The 23,834-nt window shown below is 38.6% G+C and overlaps 1 protein-coding gene across 2 annotated transcripts in view; it reads left to right on the forward strand.

The window, feature by feature from the left end:
• The window catches only part of adarb1b (adenosine deaminase RNA specific B1b), a 62,882-nt gene that overhangs the window by 14,407 nt on the left and 24,641 nt on the right, over positions 1–23,834 (forward strand). For both annotated transcript variants that reach the window (XM_077616683.1, XM_077616682.1), the window contains exon 2: positions 7,193–7,251. The gene's annotated coding sequence lies outside the window, so the exon portion shown is untranslated. The remainder of the gene's footprint in view (positions 1–7,192; positions 7,252–23,834) is intronic.

Consider the following 23,834-nt stretch of genomic DNA (forward strand, 5'->3'; position numbering starts at 1 on the left):
ATGTTAAGTTAACATGAGACGCTTTCTCTGCTTTGTGAATGAATACCTACGGCTGAATGGCTAAGCGGGTCTTCTGTCTCTGTAAGGTCGACAGCCCAGTGCGGATTAAGCAGAGAAACATCAAATGAATGAGGAGAGGAAAAAAAGATGTTGGCTCAGGAAAACCTGGTGTGCAGTTGTTGTTGCAAGGAAATAATCATATTTCAGCCAATTGCCGTGTGAAATATCTTCAGGCGGAAATAACTCATTAATTTTAAGTAATTCCAGTAAGCACAGTCTATGTAAATTTATAATTTTCTTTTTTTTATTTTTGCTGTTGGATCATTTTCCACTGCTCCCTTCATGATCCCTTCCGACAGTGCACATCTATTTTTGTAGATGTGTTTTTACATTATTCATTACTAGGCAGTGCCGCTGGCGCACCCTGTGGGTGACCAACATGCACAGGTTATAATTTTACCTTTTTGCTTTTTTTCTGTCCCTTGTTGATTAGTTGATGCTGAGGAAAGTGGGTAAGTTCATACTAAAGACAAGCGGTTTACCCTAATTGCGTCATGTATTAGGACATATGTTTATAAATTGAAATAACTTGCCATTGCGTCACTCAGCTGTACACGAAAGACTTGGGATTAATAATAGGTAGCTTGTCCTTGATGTACGCGCTGGAGAATACCTCTAATTTATGCTAAAACGTGAGTGAATTCATAATAATTGCATTTGTGTAAATGTAAAACAATCAAATAACATGATAGCGCAAGCAAGCCACTGGCTAAAGTAGTTCGCCAGGAGCCTGGTATTTGCATCTTCCAAATGTCATAATTTCAGCAAATATGTGCTTGAAAAGCATGACACAAGGCTATAAACTGTTAACAATCCAATCAAAAGCAGTAAATACGCTGCCCAGTGTTGTGCCGCATCAGGAATGTATTTATACACCACTGTGTTGCATTGGGAGAAGCTATATTGTGTTCTCCAAATTTAGAAGGCCATATTTGACATTTGCCTAATGAGGCAGGCTTGCCAAAGTTGTTTTCCAAAGATGAACTGCTTTAATTGGGATAAACTGTTCACCCAGTGTTCTACTCCCATTCTATTCATGTTCATTAATTTCAATCATTCATTCCTTTAACACTAACCCTTTTCTGTCACCTTGAAACCTTATATGAGGGATCCAACATCAACCAAGGATCCCCTTTGGTCTTATTATTTCTCCAGCCTTTAAAGCATTATGCAAGCATTATTAGTCACATACTGCTGCACTGAGCCCTCTAACCGTCCCTTTACAGTTAACACTTCTATTGTCCTCATCTGGACTACTGTTTAAAAAAACAAACAAACAAAATCCCTGTTCAGCTAATGATTTTAAGACAAAACATGCTCTTTCCATACAACAGTTTCTGGTGTAAAAAATTCACTTCCCCACTCTTTTTGCATGCAAAATTCCCTCCCGTAAAATAGCCATGGTAGTCTGGCTAAATGGATGACTTACCGCGCCAGTGATATTGTGGCTGAAATAGCGTAGGATGGGGATGAACACGATTTTTATTGTGATTTATTTCCATTGCCCTTGTACAAATCATCAGACCATCTGCCAGTAGCACCAGAGGCCAAGACCAACCACTTAGTGCTTGGCAGGTTAAACAGGGTGCCATGATTCAAACTTGTGTGAACAGGAAATTGTCTTTGTTAGTATGAAGGTTATAGTTCCCTTGGACATACAGTATAAACAAGCTTAGTTCAAAATTAAATGTGGTTGGTCTGTTTTATATTTAGTTCTACCCGCAGACCCAATTTTCTATTGTTTAGACCTTGTTAGGAGTGCAGGAAGGGTGAGTGCTAAAACCTTCAGGTTATAAAGGATGTTGGGTAATTGAACCCAACTGCTGTGTTTTATAAACTGATCCAAACACATACCTCTTTCAGTATCAGGAAACTTTTAGATATAATACATACAGTGGATTTTGGACAATGTGTGCTATACCTATGAAATTACGTTATGTTGTCAAAAGATATGATGTTCCAGGGGTCTTGAAAGGGTGGGTCAAAATGTTTTTTAGTTATTTTTTTTAATGCACCATAACAAACAGGACTGCTACTATAAAGGAAATCATAGAATGGGCTCAGCAATACTTCCAGAAACCATTGTCGGTGAACACAATCCTCTGTGCTATCTGCTGTTGCCAGCTGAAAGTCTACCGTGCCAAGAAGTAATTTATAAAGAAGCACGGGCATTTCTTTGGGCCAGGGGTCATAAAACGAAGTCTGTTCTGTGCTTTTTGCATATCTTATTAATTTTAATTAGATTTTTTAAAATTTGATTTCTCTTTTTTTGTTGAGCACATATTTCATACAAAATTTGTATACTTTTATCATTTTTAAAGGGTTTTTGGGGTAGTATTGGGGACCTTAAAAGGGTTGGAATGAATTGGAGCTTTTCCATGTAAAATGTGTGTCTCCTCATGAAAACAAAATCACACAATTAATTTCACAACTAGAAGTGTTTGTAAATAAAATTTTATTTTTATTCATTATTGTTACAGTTTAACCGATTACCCAATGGTGTTTGTCATCGGAGCGATTTAATGGTACATTTTTTGAAAGCTGTTTTTTGGTGAACCTTTATACATTGTTATAAGGTACCATCTGTTTTCTTTGCTATGGTAAATACCTTTTAAGCCCAAAAGCTTTTTCCTTGTTTTTGTTTCTTTTTGTTGAAATGCACCCTTTCATAAATCTATAGCCTGTGTAGCCCAAGGTGACCAAACCAACTCACAATGAATGTGTCAGAAGCAATCAAATGCCAAAGATCTCTAAATGTAGCCGCTCTGTTTCCTTCTCTAATGAGTGCTTGTGACTCATAATCTATACTGCGTACTAAACCCGGAGGGTTAATCAAGGCTCAACATCAATGTTGGTTTTCCACATGCCCAGTTGTGTAATTGGGTTAGAAATCAACACACATTGAAAAATATATATCTCACTAAAAGTCAGATTGTGGATTTTGAAGGACGTGTCTGGTCCACACAAAGATTTGTCCATATTTCAAACAGGGAGAAAGTGGTACCTCTACTTATGAAATTAATTCAGAAGTGGTTTCGTAAGTTTGATATTTTTTTTGTAAGTAGAGATGCATTGTACATGTAAAAGCTTTAATTCGTTCCAATGTAATCACGCAACTTAAAATAATGTTACGTTTGGTGAAATATCGATCCAATGACGATTGCCTTCAGCGAGCTGGGCGGTAATTGGCGAAAATCAAATCTTTGACTATGTAACGTTGGTAAATATTGTGTCATTGTCTAAATAAGCGATATCGTATTTTCAGGAAATTCCTGATTTATACCCCTATGAACAATGTTTTGTTTCGTAAAAATTCTAACTTGGACTTAATATTACCGAAAGCATCAAACATTCTGTTTATAGTCTGTGCATATTGGGCTCAAATCAGCCAGATGGGTGTAAAGGGCTTTAGGGTGGAATGCACTATCTCGAGCGAATAGTTTTGCTAGCCTGACTTGACATTTGACTTGCATTAAGCCATCAGGCAAGCCTATTGGTGGCCCCTACTGGCTGGTTTATCTTTACGTATGTGTGTGCATTGCAGCTAAACTCATGTCATATTAAATTATATCATTCAGACATTTACATTTCATGGATGGGAATTATTTATGTCATCTTCTCTTTCCTTGTGGCAAGGAACAATTAACCATTGGTTTCTTTTATATTGAGATACACCTTCAGGTGTTATTATTCCATTTTTTTTTCAAAAGCAAACAATGTGCTATGACTGTTGTGACAGTTGTTTAATTGCCCTTGCGTTGGAAGCTTAGGTGAGTGATAGAATACGATGTGTTCTGACGTAGGTAAAAATTCATGTTGAGCTGCTGTCACAAGAAGCAGAGCTGTCATAATGCGAGGATAATATACTTTGTTCCATTTTTCTGCAATAAATTTTGAATGACCACTTGTTTATTTTGTGGATATTTTCCCACTTAAGCTTCGTTGCGACTAAATTTCCCCCCAGTGTTTCCAGCCAAAGTGAAACTGAACCTCTCTGCGGAGGTTTGGCTGACATGCTTCTTTTTTGCTACACTGCGTGTGCACAGAGGTGCTGCGCAAAGCTGTCAACAGAAGCATAACCCATTTACTTCGTCTGGTATTTTGTTTGAAGCCTTATTTCAAATTAACTCTGCCTTAACAGAGAAAATTTAGTTTGTCAAAATTTGACTTGCGGGAGGTTTGGTTCTGCTGTGTTTTTTAAATTAAAAAATGAAAAAGACATATTTCAAAGTCAAATTTATTGGTTTCAACTATCTTCTTGATAGCTGCATTTTGTTCTCAATGTTAATTTCATGCAGATACCTTGGGATTAAGTGTGAGTCATTGCTCCCCTCCTTCTGCTGCTTCTACTCTTTGGGACTCCTATTCGATTCCCCAACTTCATTTTTTGTTCCCAGAAGCAAATGCTTTTTTGGAACCAAATGTCTCCTAAAGCCATCAGCTGTTGTCCCAGCTGCGAAATGTCGGTGACTTTTGCTTCAATCAATCTGAGCACATCATCATTTAACCTATTGTTGCACTTTATCCTGCTCATTTGCCAACAAATTCATATCATATAAGAACACAAATGGTTTCTTTTTTGCTACCACTAGTATTACATGACTTATTTTTGCTTTACCTTGACAACACGCCTGATATCTCATCATTATTTGTTTCAAGAATGTCGCAGGGGACAGGCAAGGTTGTTCGATATTGGCTGTTGCCAGCATGCAATGAGATACCATAAACACCGCAGACAATATCGATCTATTTGAAATACCTTGGAAGAAGTCCGATGCTTTTCCAATGCATCTGCATGTGATTTGTCCTACTAAATTTGGCTTATCTTGGACACTCATCTTGCAGTAATAAGTCAGTGACACTTGCTCGCTGCGGAGGTCAAGGAATGTCTTTGTACATATCTGTGAACTATTCTTAATATTGTTTTGAATAGGAATTTCAACTCTAGGCGCACAACCATTTAATGGAGAACCTTTGTTGCGTTATGTGAAGACACTTTATTTGTGATTATGGGACACTTTTGGTTATACAATTTTTTTGATGTTGTTGCCATTATGCATTATTTAAGTTGATCTTGAACAAACCCTCTTTGTTGGCGTGAGCCTTGTCGATTAAGTTTGTCTTTTGAGAATTATTTTGAGTAAGATAAAGAGCAAACTAAGATCAATTCTGCTGTGGTTTTATGTCTTAAAGCATAGAAGAGCAAAAAAAGTATCGAATAATTTTACTGATGTATTGTTTTGTTTTTATGAAGTAAAAAGACTCCATTGTTAATTTTCTTCCACATTTACACATGTATACAATCTATAAAGCATGATCAACGGGAAAAGATGTCCGTGCCAAAAATTCAAGATATTGTTTTAGTCCAGAGCTCTAATTGCCATATTTAATACTGAAATATATTTGCTTTTGATTGTTGTATTGTCATACATATAATAGGAGTGACCACGGTAACAGTAATAATCGCGTCATTCCCATATCGCACTCTACAGTTATGCCTAATCTATTTACATGCAATTCAACTGACATACTAATGTGAAATATGCAATAGATTCTTTACCATACAAATGAAAATATTTTGCAAATATATGTATGGCACATTACATATTTTTATATCTTATTACAATATGTCAATACATCATGCTGCATTGATGACTACACAATCCCAACTTCAGTCAGTTCTATGTACGTGGAGCTAGGATGGGTGCAATACCACTCGTTTTCTTAGCCTCGTCCTCTCATCAATCTGTAACACAATGAATCTGTCCTTCTCAGAACATGTGACCTTTTTCCCATTGCTCTAGTCTCCAATCTCTGTTCCCTAACAATTGGAGGTCTCTCAGTCCCAGTTAGCCTCAAATAACAAGTGTTTGTCTCGAGGCTACACAGCTGCTGCTTATTTTGCTGTGGTCTTGCTGTCACTATTTAACACAGCAATGGATTTTACTGTTAATCTGTTATTTTTTTAAATTCACTGAGCATCCAAGAGACCCTGTTTCTTAAAAGATCTGGAAATGCATATTGGAAAGGTTAACTGCCATCCTACTGGAGTTTTGTATTAAAGGAAAAAAAAGTTTAAACTTTCCCTCTGGTAAATGTCAGATGTGCAAGTGAACTTTTCTGACTCTTTTAAAACTTTAATTGCGGAACGTTCAAGGTTTAAATTAGCTCAGGGTATAAGCCGAAAGTCCACCATTTTCCATTAACATCAGGTGCCCCCCATAAACTGTTCTTTCCTCACTGTTCAGTTTACAATTTCAGGACAGGTCTGATTCACAAAGCTTATTAGTGAATCAGTGAACTTTATCACTTCACCTATCATAACTCTCCATTTGCTGTGTCTGATATATGTTTGGTTTACTGGTGTGCAACCACAGTCTGGGTTGTTAAGACTCCAGCTGTGGTATAAAAAGAATAGAATCCGAGAAGTCATGTTTAATGACAATTGTAGCGGCTGCAACGCTTAAAACAGACCTAGCTTTTCGGTTCTAATGACTGTCAGGACAAATCACATGATGCAAATTCATTTCTATTGCTCATAGGCATATGGGTGCTGGGTCAGGTCATCACACTCCATTTCTGCAAAATTGTGCTCTATAATGCAATATTATAATGTGATTCCACTTGTGTGGCGAGGCACGAGCAGACGTCGCACAATCCCCAAAGCGAATTGCGGAGGTTGTTGAAAGTTGTTAGACTCAAATTGACTAATCCGCCGCTGCTAAAAAAGCTGCAATATCCATTCACCAGTTTATCCTTCTCACTTGCAAAGTGTCCTACCTAAACACTTCCTGAATTTTCTCGCAGATGACTCTCATATCTAAGCATGTTTAGATACTTCAGTTTCATTATTGCATGATCCACTTTTAGCTCATAACAAGCCACATAACTGAAATTTAATTGATAAAATATCAACAAGAGAGAGATGTACTGTGTCAAGGACATCCATTAATATTTTGGAATGACTTGCTTCGAGGGTTTGAACAGCAGCGTGTCTTTAACATTGGACCAGATCTCTTGTCATAGTCTTTTCATATACTTTACAGATTGTATTATATAGCTAGAATCTGACACTGGAATATATATATACATTGTTTTTAATTTTCCTAATGACCTTTTTGTTTTTATACAGGTTGACTGCAAAGGATTGGAAAATCAAAACAGCTGTCTCCGTGACCACACAGTGGAAGGGTGAGTTCAGATTGACTAGTCCGATTTTATTTGAATCCAGAGCTCACACAAAATGAATTATAGAAGAAATGTGCTATTCAAATTATTTGTTCAACAACTTGAGATATCTTTGAGGCTGTTGCCATGTATGAGGGGACAGAAATGACTAATGAGTAGCACAACAAAATCTCTAAAACTGGAGCACGCAGCAGGGTTTGTAGTTTTTTTGTGTGTGTGGAGATGTATTATACATCTTTGTCTCCCCATGGTTGCACAACACACTGCTCTATGTCGTTTATCACTAGAATCCAGTAAAGGACTTGCTTATGGCAGAAAGATTTTACCCAGTTAAGTCTTTGGGTAATTATATGGATTAATTAATATGGGCAACACACCTGGTTAGAATTAGGACAAGTTTGAGCTTTACAGGTGCTTGAAACGCATGCAAAGCAGTATAATTCATTTTAATGGTTTTGAAGCCAAATCAGAAATTGTTTGATATTCAAAATGAGCTAACAACGTGCTTTGAAGCAATACATGTTGACCTGATGCCCAAGCCTCAAATATTATTCAATGCACTGGCACAATATGCCCCCATCTTGTGTTGCCTCGGAGGGCTACCTTTCATATCTCTGCTTCAGTGTGGTTATTTTTAGAACGGCTGAAATGTCGGGGGACCCCGGACTCCCACATTCCTCCGAGCCTTTTTTGTCACTCTTTGCTTTGTTTCTCGCCCAACTCCCAAACCCGTCACTCATGGATAATTACGCACCGTGGGAATCCATTTATCTGCTTAGGAGTATGTAGCCATGTTACCAGTCTTTCCTCACTCTTGTGACTCATTTTCTTAAATATTTGCGAAAGTCGTTCGAGGACTATTTAAGTGGTCTCCCACCAAATATGTTTTACACCCGTGTGCCGTTCATTCAGTCGGGATTCATTGAGCCTGTAAAAGCACTTATACAATGTGAAGCAACATAAGCTTGGATAAAATAATCAGGATATTGTCAAGCGTCTTTCAATGCGAGGTTGAGATTCAAAGCATGTATGTCCAAGTCTTGTCATGTCTGGGTAGTGAATGGCGAATGATACAGAAGTCCATCTATCTATTTTGATTACAGTTCATCTCCAGTCTTTGCGGGTACGCGCATTGCAAAGTTCACCAGCTGATAACTGCAGTGCCATCTGCGCCATACATTTTGCATGAGAAGTAACCCAAAACAACTCATAGTAGGGACTTGAGCAGCAGAAAGCCCTCTAGGAATCTCAGTTTATTTTGAATTGCCTGAAAATACACTAGTTTTTGTAAACCTTTGACTTATCTATCGCTTTAGGGGTCGCCATGGTATCATGTGGAAATGTCTATCATATAGCAACAGAAAGAAAGAATTAAATACCTATATTATCATTTTTCCTTGTTTAAGGGTTAGGCTTCTTCATATCAGATTTGGAACAATATGTTTTGTGCCACCATACGATCAGAGTTTTCACAACATTACCAGCACAGTGTTTATATTTATAGAAATGGTTGTTGATACTGCTGATTCTCACCCTCCACCCACACTTCGCTTCCTCCGACTACCTTCTTATCTGTGCTATCTGCACAGCAAGTTCTTCACTTCCATCCAGTGATCCATCCCCATCCGTCCCTGTGACGAGACAGGACGCAGATGGATCGAGTATCAAAGCCTGCGTTTGTTTTGGAAACCTGGCGGAGGGAGTGGCAGCCAGATGCAAAAACAATGTCGTCATTCAGGCGAAGCCTCGTTCGAACCTGCTGTCACTAACACCGTAGGTTAGTTCCCAGCAAAGTTGTTCTGCTGTTTCCATGACATTTGTGTTAATTTGAGCAAACTGAACATGGAATGGTGATGAAGGATGTATCGCAGCAATAGCAAAGCTGCATTAACCGACTTTTGAGAGTTACGTTACTTGGCATTACTTTTGTAACTAACTTTTTTAGGGATAACTCAATCATGTCATGGCTCGTGGACATTTCCCCCCCACGCCCATAATGTACTTTGTCTCGCTAATCAACTAACAATGCAAATTAAATCAGATTACATTTTAAATGATTTTTCACCAGCGTCCCTGCCATTAATGAACGGCCCCCCTTGTCGGCCAAGCAGGAGAGAAAGGTCATGATTTGATCTCCTTTACCTTGATCAGATTACACATTTAGAATTAGTATAATTACAACATTTGCTGATTAATGGGTAGGCTATAATTAGGTCTCTGGATATAGTGTTTCTATGGAAGGTCGGGGGTGGGCGCTTTATGATAAATTATGTTCAAATAAAAAAAGACACATTTGAAGTTTGCTAGTACAAAAACCTTAATGTGGTTGGCTTGTGGGTCTAGTCACAATTTTTCACAGGCAACGATTAAATAGCAATATCAGTCAAATAGACATATTTTAGCGCTTGTCCTGGCCCCAAGCTTCACTGATCTTTAGCAATTTTGGGCCTGTTTTAAACTCAGGTTGTCCAGTTTTTGAGTGCGTGTCATTTGTAAATGTATTGTTTATATTTTAGTTCTTACAGTTTTGAGATAACTGCGAGGATTTGAGGCAAACATTTTGCTAGCGTTTCATAATCAGGTCGTTCATTGAATTTCTTCCACCCTGTTTCCCACCACACAGTTCCACATTTGATATCTGGCGTCTGGTTGGTTGGTCTCTTATGTTTGTCAATTGGAACAGAAATGTCCTTATTTTACATTCACGCTCTACAACCTCCGTGCACACATCATACAAAAGCGTAGACACCCTCGACAATTGCAGCAAACGTGATTTTCTTCTTTTTAAAAAAAAATATTTTGATCAATTGCATTTTCATGAGGGATTCAATCTCATTTGCATAATTGTTACATCTCTCTAACCTGTGGTGAATTGTAAACATGCACTCAATTTATGCGACATTCCATAACCTAATGAGAAGTGTTGTCGAAAACCAAGCCAGGCAAATGATATATGCCACATGTGCACTCTCATCCGACTCAATGGCAAATACAAATGTATTATGGTAGTGTAGCCTTCAATCGAGAATCAGAGGACCGCTGGTGACAAGTCCTTGTGTTTTCAACAGGGTTCTCAATTATAATGATTTTTTTTACAGTGAGCGTGTGGGTGGCGTTTGTAGATGTACTGATTTTTATAACTCCAGGGGTATAAATACATTTAAATATACATATTTTTTTTAAATTATTTTGAATTTCTACTCTATTGGAAACATCTTTGTCACTAATCAAAGGTAGCCACGCAGAATGGAAACGCAGGCAAATCCACACAATAGAGCTTATGAATCCTTTCTGACCACGGGTGCACAAACTGTTATGTCTAAGATGGGATAATCCCTATGTGAGCTATAATATTGCTGCTGTCTTAAGATGTGGGCGGCGGTGCTCTTGTCCTCTTTCTTCTATCGCAGTCCTACTTAAAGCAGCAATATGACATCATTTTTGCATCTTAGAAGGTTGATTACATTTGTTGAAAATTATGCTAGCTTTAGTTTTAGGTCGAATGACATGCTGAGGAAAACCTTAAATACCATGTGTTCAGCGAGGAAAATAAGTTTGACACTGCTGACACTGATGCTGAAATGTTGTTTTTCACATTTTCTCACAAAAGCCAAATGATTTTAGATTACGGAAAAAAAATGCTTCAGTGTTTTGATTGTTGAAAACACGGATTTAGAAAGAACTATTGATGAGCCAATTGGACGAGCTATCAATTTGTTGAAACGGATGTGGTTTAAAATGCACCGATGACGTCCACTCTCTTTTATGGATCGGTTTAAGTGGTCCCCACATTATTTGACAGAAGGATTTTTCTGATGGCGTTAGTTCATGATCTGAACTCCAAGGTCTCATTCGAGTGGGAGCCATTTTCTTAATTCATTCGGGGACCAAGTGTTACCTTCCAATGTACTGTATGTGCTCTAAGGGAACCTTGATTTTCCACACCAACACGATCACCTAAAAACTCCATTGTTTTTTTAATAAGTATTTGATATGATTTGGTAAATGGAAAAGAGCCTTGAAGATCTTGTACTGATTTCTTGATAAAATCTCACAGATGCTAGATGGTGAAATAACCACAAGATCATACTCCTTTTTGCCGCACCCTCTCCACTACACTTTTGCATTACCATGACAACCAAAGATTATCCTACCACTTGTACAATTCTGTTATGTCATGAAAAAAATCACAAAGACAAGACAAGGTCTTGGGATATTTTGAGGTTATAGGTTTGCCTCAATACATCCTATTCAGGGGCCTTACAATTTGAGAGCTTTGGCTTTAATTTGAGAAAAAAAATCAACAGTCTTCATTAAAGCGTCACATTTTGTTTAAAAATTGACTTGTTTGAATTGCGCCATGCAAATAAATTTGCCTTACCTTTCCTATAAAAGCTAACTCTCTTATGAGTACAAACTCTTGTATTTTCAATTCTGTGCCTGTTACACAAATGACTGTGCTTACGTATCTCAACACATTTGGCATAAGGTTTATTGTGAGACATTGTTCTCTACCCTAATTATCAACATTATCATACCACACATACACCAACCACATGTCACCACGACAGGTCTTGCTCAGTTAAGAATTTGTTGTTTTAGCCATCTGTGATGGGATTGCTGCAAGTATAGGCGTGTTTTTTTTATTTTTTTTACCCCTTTATTTACTGGCTTCGTGATCTGGAGTGATGTTTTTCCCTGCGGCAGTGCGAACTTTCAACATGACTACATCATGGCATAAGTCTGGTGTCACATTTTTCTAAAATGATGCCCATTATGTAAGAAGGGAATTCATCTGAAAAGTGGTGCCAAATACACATACAGAACTGCACATACTAGGTGCCTCCACCTTTAAATCTCTATAGCATTTGCTCATTCACGGTCAGCCCTTTCACTTCAAATGGAAAGGAGGTCAATTTCCATCAATGGCAGTAAATGGGTTTTAGTGACGTATAATAAGCACAATGACTATAAAAAGCTCACCACGGTTTTTGCAAAGACGAAAATATGATTCGCACACAGCATGGCAGTTCTTTGACAGCATCACCATTTTTGGTGCAAATCTTCACACTTCTCTGCCATACTGCCTTTGCAAGGTTTCCACAAGCTCACACGGTTAAAATTAGCACAACAAATTAGCACTGATGAGTCATTCATTAGCAGCTTTGTTTACGTTGGCAAGCGGCAGGCTGTTGAGGACGACTTTGGTTTTTCACTTTTGCAATTTATTGAAAAAGCCTATCAAGTGAAAAAGGTGCCTTTGACATATTACACAGAAGAGTGTATAGTTGGCATCCCTACAAATTTGAAGAGTTTAGAATAAGAAAAAAGACTTTTCTTTTGTTCCTCAGTAGACTTTTTCACATCAAATATCTAAATATACTTTATAAATGTTGAGGACACTGCAAAAGTTCTCATTTCCCCGAAGAGCAGAAGGTGTGAGGTCAAGATGATTTTTTTCACTATTTACTGAACCCAACATGTCTATGTGTAATTCATTAGGGATCATTAGCATATTCAAAGTCTTGTCACTAAATGACCTTTGGTTAAAATCTTATTTAGATACTGCAATGTCCTTCAGTTACTCCCTTTTGAAATTCAACATTACACACTTTAGAGGTAAGTATACAAAAGCATAACTCTTTTATTATATGCTGGTATATTTCTGAATTTGTTTTCAGGAATAAGGATTTATCTCCTTGGGAAGTCTAGCAAAAAAATCCATCTCAGAATTGTATTACAGTCCTTTTATTACCACTATACATGGCGTTAAAGAGTGGGCGCCAATAAAGACCCGAACGTGGGCTGCTTTGCTCTCTGGCTTCTCTTATCATTGTTATTTCAAGCTGGGTAACGGCTAGTTTCAGCAAAATGCTCTGAAAACACATTGTGATTGTTCAGCATCAACAACACACAAAGCAACAGACACCACTTCCATTGAACATAATTTTTGTCCCCAATTAGATGGGAATTTCCGCCAGAAGTTTAGAAACAGCCAAACCAAAAATAGCGAAAAGTGTTTATGCTGCAGTTCCAACTGTTTAGTCAGATGTTATATGTATATATTGGTATTGTCTATAAGACTTAAGCCATCTGGTACAGTTCTCATTTAGGTATAATGTGGGTTGTCGGCATGTACAATTTGCCCGGTTACCTTTTTAGAGGAAACATCTAAAATATTGAAGAGCATTTTCTCTTGAGTGCTCCCCCTCTCTCTAACCATTATAGTTTTTTTCTTTTTAAAACATATTTACTGTACATCCTTCCATGATGAAGTTGAGTCCATTTATAAGGAAAAAGTCAATACCTGAAAAATTGATGGGTTACAACGACACATGGCCTCTCCTTGAACGCTACCGTGTGCTGAAAATGACATCAATTTGATTGCATCTTTTAGTGCACTTTTCTGCAGTCAGATGGCATTATGTCCCGTTGGTTGAATGTTGACATGATTATTCATACCATATCCATAGACTGGCTGATGGACTTTTCTTGTTTGCCACGCTACAAATATTCTTTTGTTCGTATTGGGCTATTTTTCAGCGACTCAAAACATCTTGTTTTCATATGTACTGTGCGGGGGTTGACGTGTTTATCACATCGCGTTAAATGAAGTGGTCGTAGACGCAAGCAGGCAAGGAAGGAAGGAAGGAAAAAAGGTCATTAGTTGACCTAAGAACAAACAAACATCCTGGAGGAAGCTTTTTAGCAATGCAGCTAAAGCTGCATTGTATTATTTTCTTGTTGTGGCCATGTGTTCGCTGTAACGAGAACCTTTGGAGCAAAATGGGCCCTGGCAGCTCGTGACCTCACTGTCTGCTCACGTCAAACATTTGCTTTTATTCTGCTGTTGCTCAACTTTTACATTCCAATGTATACGTGCATCTCTGCTCTCATTCAATATTTTCCAAAATCACATTGTGTTATTATGTTTCCTGTCGGTAATTGTAAATTCGGCGCTCTTGTTGTTTCGACTTTTATCAAGTTTTGTTACGCCTCGGTCGCTTTTGCTATTATGTCATCATTGGTGTGAGTGTGACCCAGTCCCCATGTTAGGAAACTGGTTACATAAACATGCCTTGAGCAATTTGTAACACACCAGTGTCACAGAGCACACTGTATGCACAGACCTTTCTTTTTGTTTTCATTCAGAATTTAGAATGTTCAGGTCTTTCCAGAAGCCATATATCTTCGGTCAAGAGGTTATGACTTCCAAATGTGAGTGAATTAAACTTGTGAATGTTAGTGTTGTCAACTAAATGTATTGAAGATAATAGCCAACTAAATGTATTGAAGTTAATACCTACAAGGAACATTTTTTTTAAATTCAAAAGTGTAGATGACACTGAGATTGCAGAAAGGGGAAGTTTTTTTGTGGGTTTATAGCATTTGGTTAAATTATTCACTTTTTGAATATTAGGGTCTGAGTTCCATATAGTTAATAAACAAACTTATTTTTAATCTCTTCACTTTGAACATTTCCTTAATTTGATTGGAGAAATATGACCTCTTCAGAATTTTCAATTACTATGACTTAGTTAGAAAAATAAAATTATAAATATATACACATATAATATATAAAAAATTTATACTACATATACATCTATATATATATATCCCCTGGTGTTGATGTAACTGTCCACTATTCCCTTTAGTCATTGATTTACTGTTACTATTGTACTTCTCCTTGAAACTGCACATTATGAAGCCAAGTTACATTTTTAATGATGTCCGGTGCTCCATCTGTCACAATATTCAGACACTTGCCATATGTCCGCTCAAGTGTAATCACTGCAAATCTACCCATCAGTGCCTCTCAGTACCACAAAGATCCTCTCTCTAGCATTTGCCGCTGTTTTCCAGTGCTCCAGCATAACAGCCTGGCACCACACACAGTGATGGTTGGACACACTTGAGTACCACAGGCTAAGACAGGCGTGTTTGAATTGATTAGGCTGTCATAAATTAAGTGATGATGCACTTGAAATGCGATGATGGAGAAAGTCTTGCTAATTGATTGTCTTGTCACTCTACCAAGTGCTTTGAATCTGCAATCAGTATAACTGATTGCTGCTCAGTCACAATACGAAAAGTAGCCCTAGCCACATAAATCACCTTTGCTTTGAAAATGAGAACAATTGATACAAGATGACAAATTCGGTTTAAATTTGGAATTATGGAGAAAATCTAGAGGACTCCCATGGTGTAAGATAAAAAAGCTGCACATGCCAAATCTATTTCAATCACCCCATCTGGCTAAATAAAATAGGAACCCTTATGTAATTATAGCCTTGTGAAGGATAATGTCAAATACAGGAGTGTCGATTCATGGCTGTTCAAGAGTTCAAGAGCTCAATATACAGGCATAATTCCTCAGTTTGCCTGAAGTGATTGTTGATATTTTGTTGTCACAAAATTACCCAGACATTGTCTGACGTGAATGTTCTCTTCTGTATTCTTCCCCAATATTTAGGTATTAATAACATTTTAAATTATTTTGTTTTTTGTTTTTCACACAAATATTTTCCATAATTATGACTTAACTGCAATTTGGGCTCTCAGACTAGGCCCAAGTATTTTTCAAAAGTCGAGAACCAACATTTTTTTTCTTTTTTTATTTAAATGAGCTTTTTACATTATTTCACCAACCTTAGCATTAACAGTGGTTTTAAAGATCCTGCTGTATTCCTCCAAGAGTCCGTAATAGAAAAGGATGGCTATCATGGCAGCGCTTCTGTATGCCTGATTTTTATCATGCTGTGGTTTCGATAAGGGACTAACCACATGATTGAAGTGCTTCTCAGATGTGTTTGTGATCCTCTTCTTCCCCGTTTGTCCTTGTGTGCACATTGTGATCCTAATAGTGCCGGTTTCTGATAACTCCCAGCTTGTGTAACAAAGAGAATATTGATCTGTATGTTTTTTACCCACTATTGCTTCTCCTATCATCTTTAGTGGGCACCGCAGAGTCCAAGAAGGTCAAACCAATTCCTCTGATATCCTCCCTGGTGTTGATGTAACTGTCCACTATTTCAATGTGTCTTATAAAAGCCTCAGATTTATGTTTTGATATGCATCCAAGCTAAATCCAGGCAGTTAAATCAATGGTTGGCAACTGGTCCCACCCTTGGGATCGTGGCTCTGGTTTCAATTGGCTTCTATGGAGAGATAGTGGTAGGGCTGGGAGTCAGTGACAGTTTCTGCACACACAAGCAGGTCTGAGCTGTAGTTACACAAAAAAGCAATTCTATTCAATTATATTTGGAGCTTTCTGTCTTAACTCATTGGCTTGCGCCAATGTTGGTTTTCAACAGAGCTATATTTCATTATTTTACTTCCCTGTCTCTTATTTGATCCTCATAAATCAAAAGCAGACTGAACTTGGAACACTTAAAGTATAATTACACTTCCTCACACACACACACACACACACACACACACACACACACACACACACACACACACACACACACACACACACACACACTCAAGCTTAAGAGCTATTTGTTGCAACCACGACTTCTGCTGTCAGCAACCATGAGAAAACTATTTCGCCATTAATGGTTACACACAGCGCAGCGAAAGGAAATAGCCATGTTTCCAGACCGGGAAAAAAAGCAGAAAAAAATGAGAGTGTGGGGGATGCGGAACTTGGAGTGCAGATAGAGGCCAGGATGCCACAGGCACATCTGCACCATGCCTCACTTCCTTGTCTGTGGTTTCTGGCCTGCCAAGATGAAACCAACACCAGCTAACAGCAAAGATGTCACTCCTTATTTACACTTTGCGTTCTAAGAGTCTTTGGGAGATAAGGTTCGAGGGTGAGACCTCTTTCCTTCCGTACCTTAGAACTGATGCCTCACATTAACTTATTAAGGATGAGATACTACACACATTCAAATGTGAGACACTGAACATTTAAAAAAATCACAATGCACAATGAATTTTGCAAAAATGCAAAAAATGCATTTTTGCAAAAATGCAAAAAAATGCATTTTTGCAAAAATGAATAGTTAATGAATGTCACTAAAAAACATCAGACAGCGTTTCTCTAACGTAGCAGCCTTCATCAAGCAGAAACAAACAAAAATCAGAAACATTCATAGTCTCAAAGATTAAATTCTTACTGTAGCAAGCCAGCAGTTCATAGGTAAATTTGTTTGAAGTTGTGAGGGAGTTTCTGAATCTGAATACAGTTTTATAAGCCTTTTGGCTTCGTGCCACAGTAAGAAGAATTAGTGAAGGAGCTGATTTGGACTGAAAATATCCATTTGTCTAAGTGGACTCATTCATAAGTATCCTTCGCAGAAACTGAAGTCACCACACGAAACAATGTCTCTGGTTATGCCAAGAAATATCTATGTAAGTCAGTATGTTGTTACAGGAAGGAGAAATAGTAGGAACTGGACATAAAATAACTTCAGTTCACTTATTAATTGCCTAACATAATGTTTGACGTCACAATCAATCCCTCTGTGGATCACCTGACCCCAGTGTTGACCACCCGCCTAAGGATTTGCAATCATACATATGAAACAGAATTAACATTTACATTTGTTGGCAAAGGATTATCTGTCTGAGACATCAGAAAATCTGGCTTCTTGTAGATGTGGATCACAAGGGACAGAAAATGCTATAATTGGGCTTGATTGTCCCACTCTATGTACCCTGCTTAAGACCATCCTGCAGGAGCACTAGTATGGACACAAATTCTAAAAGCAGCTGTATCTTGGGTAAAATGGAGAAAAGCCATTGTTGCAAAAAAGAATATTGCAGGCGTTGTGGAGGTCCTCCATGACCTTAATCCGTATTTTATCAGGCAAGCCAGTTTAAATTCCACTACAAATTGCACAACAGTGTCCCATGGTGAATCTGCATCTCATCTTGCTGATTGGAACGGCAAACGGTTTACGCTCTGTTCGGCTGCCTGACTTGCTCCTCCTCCCCTCAATGACCCACTTCAACAGCATCCCCCTTCTTAGTTGTTGGTATTATTTTGTTGGGTTTGAGTACAGCCCCACCAAAGGTGCCTCCTTCAAATTGTTTGCCCCACTTTCAGAACAGGAATGTTAAAGACAACATATATCAATAAGCCCAAAGGCATTCCCGGTCTGTTTCATCTGCACGGAACACCGAGAAACAAAGGTTGAGTCACAGTGGCGTGACTGTACCATGTTTGTCCCGCAGTCTTCTCTTGGATGTCTGAGGTATTCACCAAATGACAGTGAGTCACTGCTCAGGACAACGTCCTCTGGAGATGGCATGTGTGCATAGAGATCCACATTTCCTTGGTAAAACGTCTCCAGACGTGTCTGTCAAGTCTTTTTCGAAGCATTTCTCAAGCGAAAGCCATGTGGCCTAGTTTCCCAATACTTTTTAAGTTCCATCTTGTACACAGGGTATGGAACGCACACACAAGTGAGGAAAGGTGAAAACAATATGTTGTGGCCTACTTTTGGGTAACACTGCTCTAATCCTATCTTTGGTTTCTGAATAGAAGCTGTGTGGGAATGCCTGAATTTCTATTATGACAGCGATAGGATAAGTGAGGAAAGCTTTGTGGTCTGCGTTTTGTCTTTGCCAGGATAGACTACCATAATAGTTCAATCAAACCAACTGGAACTACCCTTTTTAACATTCTCCCATTGTCTAGACAAGTGTGTGCTTAATCATACTACTATTACTTTGATGAAGCCTGGCAAGAACATTCAGTGGAGAGGGACCAGGTGGCGAGCCTGAACGCCTGCTTTTGGGGCAAGGGCAATGTTACCTGCTGCTGCGGTGTGTGTCCCTTTGCATATGCTATACTGCTCTTTTTAACAGTGTACTGTATTTGCTCATGTGCCCAATATGCATTCACTCTCTTTTTACACACGCATGGATGCCCATGCTGTGGATTTGCTTTTCAAGTCTCTGCCGCAGTTATGTGAGCAAGAAGCAAAGACCAACACAAGAAAGAAAACAAAGGACTTAAAAGCAGCTCAAGTGTTGCGACAAATAAATGCTGACACTTCAGCTACTGCCAGTTCACAGTGGCCATTTTGCCATTGGTCAGTTGATGTGGCGATTTGCTCATCAACGAGTGTGAGCACACTTGCGGTACACGATCAGAAGTGCTAGTCAAACTGTTGGATGGATTGCTGTTTCATCCAAAAGTGCGACGTTGGTTAATAAGCAATGACATAAAAAGGTTTGGAAAATATTTGAAATGGTTATATCCCTACTATTAACTGTCTTCCGTAGTGTTGAGAGTACATTATAAATCCCATGATCCTGAAGCTTAATAAGATGATCAGAATCTGCCACCTAGAACATGTGTCTGACATCTTTATGTTTCATATTTATGTCACATATGCATATCGCCAGGTGTAGTCAGTTTAGATGGTTTCAATACCCTGCATTGCATGTTAATGACTTCTCAAGGTTGTTGTGATGAAATTACCCTCTTACTATCACAGCAATTGAATCAATGTAGCTGTTGTGTTGAAATGATTATTTATTCCTTAGTAATCTTTTTTTAAAGGAAATTAACAAAAGGACATGACCACAAACCCATAAGCAGTGACATATTGATGTCTTTATGGATGTCAAAAGCATCAAAAAATAAAAGTAATTATGGGCTCTTGAGAACCACAAATTCATTTTTTTTAAATATTTATTTCTATTTTTTTTTTTACAAATAGCCAGCTCACCCTAAAAAAACTACTTCTCTCTATACAAGTAATTAAAAAGTCACTTTTCCAGTATTAATGTCACCTTTAATAAAATATGATGACACCAGCATACAAAACGAGCACAGCAACAGCAGGACAGAAGGTCACATTCTGACCAAAACATCATGCTGCATTGCAGTTCCCTCAACAAACTGCAGTGACTATGTCTTATAACCTACAATTTCGTAGCAGGCACATACTTCATTATCCAATAATGCAAGTGAAAATGTGGTAATGACGCTGTGCCTGCATCTGTTTGTCCTTTTTATCCAGATTCATTGTGCCACAAAAAACAGGTTCAAGTACATCTGTATAATTGAAGGTTATCTCATCAACAAGGTCATTCAGCAGCAGGGTAGGAAGATGAAGCATCGAGGGGAAGGTGCAGGAGAGGTATAATCATGTTAACTCATTAGCTGCCATCGATAGTGTGAGACATCCTCCCAGCCCCAGTTAAAATGCTTTGGACAGCTATTGCTTTTAAACAAATTGCCTCAAAGTTTTGCCTGAAAGTTTTACTGCAGATTTTGAGGGTTGCTTAGCTTTAAGTGAAACAACCGACTGGGAGACTTGCAAGGTTATCCATCTAACCAGAGTTGCCACGGCAACAAGAGTCGTACATTAAAATGAATGCTTAAAAGACCACAACAATGAATATACTGTTAATGTGAAGTGCCCCCTCAAAATCTTAAATAAAACATACATACGAAGTGTTTCCTACCGCTTGTCCAAACTCCTTTGTGGTTGTGTGGCCTGTATTTTTTGTTGACATCTGCATCTTTACAGGAATGACGTGCGCATTGACCTATAAAATGCATCAAATCCACGTCTGGCACATTATAAACGATGGTGACGCCTTGCTTGTTCTTATCCCAGCTCCCGCTTTAAGACCTTGCCGTTTGCCTTCAGGTATGTGTCCTGCCAGAGGGACCTAACACAGAGTAGGCCATTGTTTCCAAGCATGTCTATCAACAAAATCAAGACGCAGATGCTCAGCTAACATCTAAATCTCCAAAACAGACCATAAAAATTTAGGAGCGAGACCGCACCCGTTACTTGGCCCATTGGAGGCCTTGGAAATTCCCATAGGAAGAGTTAAATCATTCCTATTTTGACATCTTGCCCTTGAGAACAGAAGCAGGCTTCTGTTTGGAGTCAGTGCCTTCACAATGAGCAGTCTTTCATATTAAGACTGCTTTAACATCCTTTGATTTAAACTTAAACTGAACTAATTTTTTCATATACTCTGGGAAGTGTGGTGCCATTTCTATGCGTCTTTTACTGGCCATCTGCCAATGGCGAAATGCTTTTTTTAACTGTAAATACCTCCTTTGCATCTTTGCATATCTGTAAAAAATATATAGGTCATATGAAAGGCCATCTCTCGTAGTCCATATATCGTTCTTTGCGCACACGTCAAGGCTCTTAAACAAAACCCAATCCTTATTAGGCTTAACTGTAACCGATAATGGATGTTGTTTACATAGGGCTTTTTACAGTATGATCCAGCTAATGTCTTCTGCAGTCGGTTTTGTTAAGCGGCTCTCCACTGGTGAGCTACGGCGGTAAACAACATGATAAATACGTACAAGTAGCACTGGCTCACAGTCTTTGGCTCAGATTCTCCAAAGTGTCAAGGCCCGACGATGCATGTCTGTAATAAAGCAAAGTGGCCGTGTACACTCGCAGCAAGGTCACAACAATTAAGTGATGTCAACATTTTGTCAACACTGGAATGGCATGTGGCAACACGGTGGAATGCTTCATTATTTTCTTTTGATGGAGACATTTCCGCTTACCTTTTAGCGTCAACGTGAGACTGCTTTTGTCTGGTCTGTTTGTTGCTGGAAAATGGCATTTGAAAATTGTAGTAGGGAATCAGACATCCTTTCTTAAACTGTGTGTGTGGTGGGGTGGGGGTTGTATGGTTGGCCAGGAAGTGACTAAAACCTTTTTGCAACGTCAAGACTTTCTTGTTGGGTGTTTGTGCTGGCTTAGTTCCCCTGTGCCTTTGACTTTTTTGTTGTTCTAAATCACCATGTGGAAAATACTTTTTAAAAGCTGTCAATATCAAAGTGAAAGTAAAATAAGGCAAAAAACCTGATACTTTTATAATGTAACTATTTATAAATGGTTAAACCTTGATTTAATTTGAGATCAGGACACCTGAGTGGAAGATCTCACCTTGTTGTTTGAGAGAAAAATGTCAACACTTGGGAAATCGGGCAAGTTTAGGCAACTCATCCTCGAACAGGTTTATGGTATTAACAGAGTATGTGAAGTATTAGAAAGTGTCTGTTGCAAATGTGAGAAAAGATGATGCTGTTAATGGAGTGAATGATAGACACCATGTAAAAAAAAGTTGATGAACTTGAACCTGAGGGAGAGTCAAAGTCTCACAGCAGTTTGTGTTGGTGATATCTGAAAAGATTTCTATTTAAATCTAGATTTGTTTGATAGTTAAAAGCTATCAATATTTTGGTTGACATTCACAAAAAGCTATTTTCAGTCAGTTCTGACAGAAAATACTACCTTTTTTGGTCAGTTCTGTGCAGCATATACTCTGCTAGCAATATGACAATATAATAATAGCTTTAAAATATCTGGAAATTACTTCGTGTGAGAAACGGGCTATGCTTGTTTCAACAATGCCATATGAATGATTTATTCTGAATTTTGGAACACCAAAATCTAAGTTACACTCGCTATGGACAAAAGTGTCCCGTAAATCAGTGGTCCCCAACTACTGGTCCGTGGACCGGTACCGATCCACGAGCTACCTAGTGCCGGTCCTTCAGAGTAAAAAATATGAATGTTTTCAATCTCGCCCTCCTACTTGATATGAGAAAATTGGTTATTATAATAATAAATAATTACTATTATGCTTTTGACTTTTTTTTGCTGTCATGGGTGTTGTTCATGCACCGACCCCACCCCTACACAATTTTGTCTTAAGTCTCGCCCTTCCCATTAAACAGTCCGCGAGAAAATAGAAAAAGCTTTACCGGTGGTCCGCGGTGAGAAAAAGGTTGGGGACTGCTGCCCTAAATGATATGCTGCCTTGTCCAATAAGAAAAAATATTGAAACAAATTGAATGCAATAGAAAATTGTAGCAGTGCTTCCCTCTGCTGGACAAATGCACACACATAAACAACACTGCTGGGCTTTTTATCCAAATTGTTATTGAATGTCATTTAATTCACGCACACACACACACACGCACGTGCACACACACTCCCATACACAATCAATAACTAAAGCATGACAAGCACATTTAATAGAGCATGTTGTTAATTAAAACAGCGTCCCAGGGTGTGTCCTTGCTGGCAAATCTGGGTCAGCATCAGAGGCCTTGTTTAATGGCTTATTGGGACCCTTGTTAGCGGGTTTGTGTGCAGCCAGTGGTTACCGAGCCATTGGCCTAATTTTCTGCTGCAGCCGGGAGTGGAGTTTTGTAGTCATGCATCTCCATCACGCACTGGCTCTTTCTTTCTCTCCCTCACGCTTCACACACACACACTCTCTAATCGCGCTCCCTGTTCATTTCCCCTCTCTGCATTCAGTATCTCCAATAGCTTTTTAGTCCCCACGCTGTTTCCTTATCACCTCTGTCAAATTAAATGCAGCTCCTGCTCACTCCTGCTCCACCTGCATCAGGCCAGTCATCCTCAGTCTTCCAATATCCCCGGGAAGGTCAGCGACAACTCGTCGTCACTAAGCGCAACATAAATCAATACGTTATCGTGCAAAAAAAAACAACGTTTTAGGGCTTTCCTCCTCTTCTGTTGAAATTCGAGAGTTGCTGGCACCGGATGACTCACATTGAAATGTTGCTGTTTGTACCTTGCAAACTTTTTTTGTTTTGTTTTTAA

This window comes from Stigmatopora argus, chromosome 13 (assembly GCF_051989625.1).
Source record: "Stigmatopora argus isolate UIUO_Sarg chromosome 13, RoL_Sarg_1.0, whole genome shotgun sequence".
In the NCBI taxonomy this organism is placed as follows: Eukaryota; Metazoa; Chordata; class Actinopteri; order Syngnathiformes; family Syngnathidae; genus Stigmatopora; species Stigmatopora argus.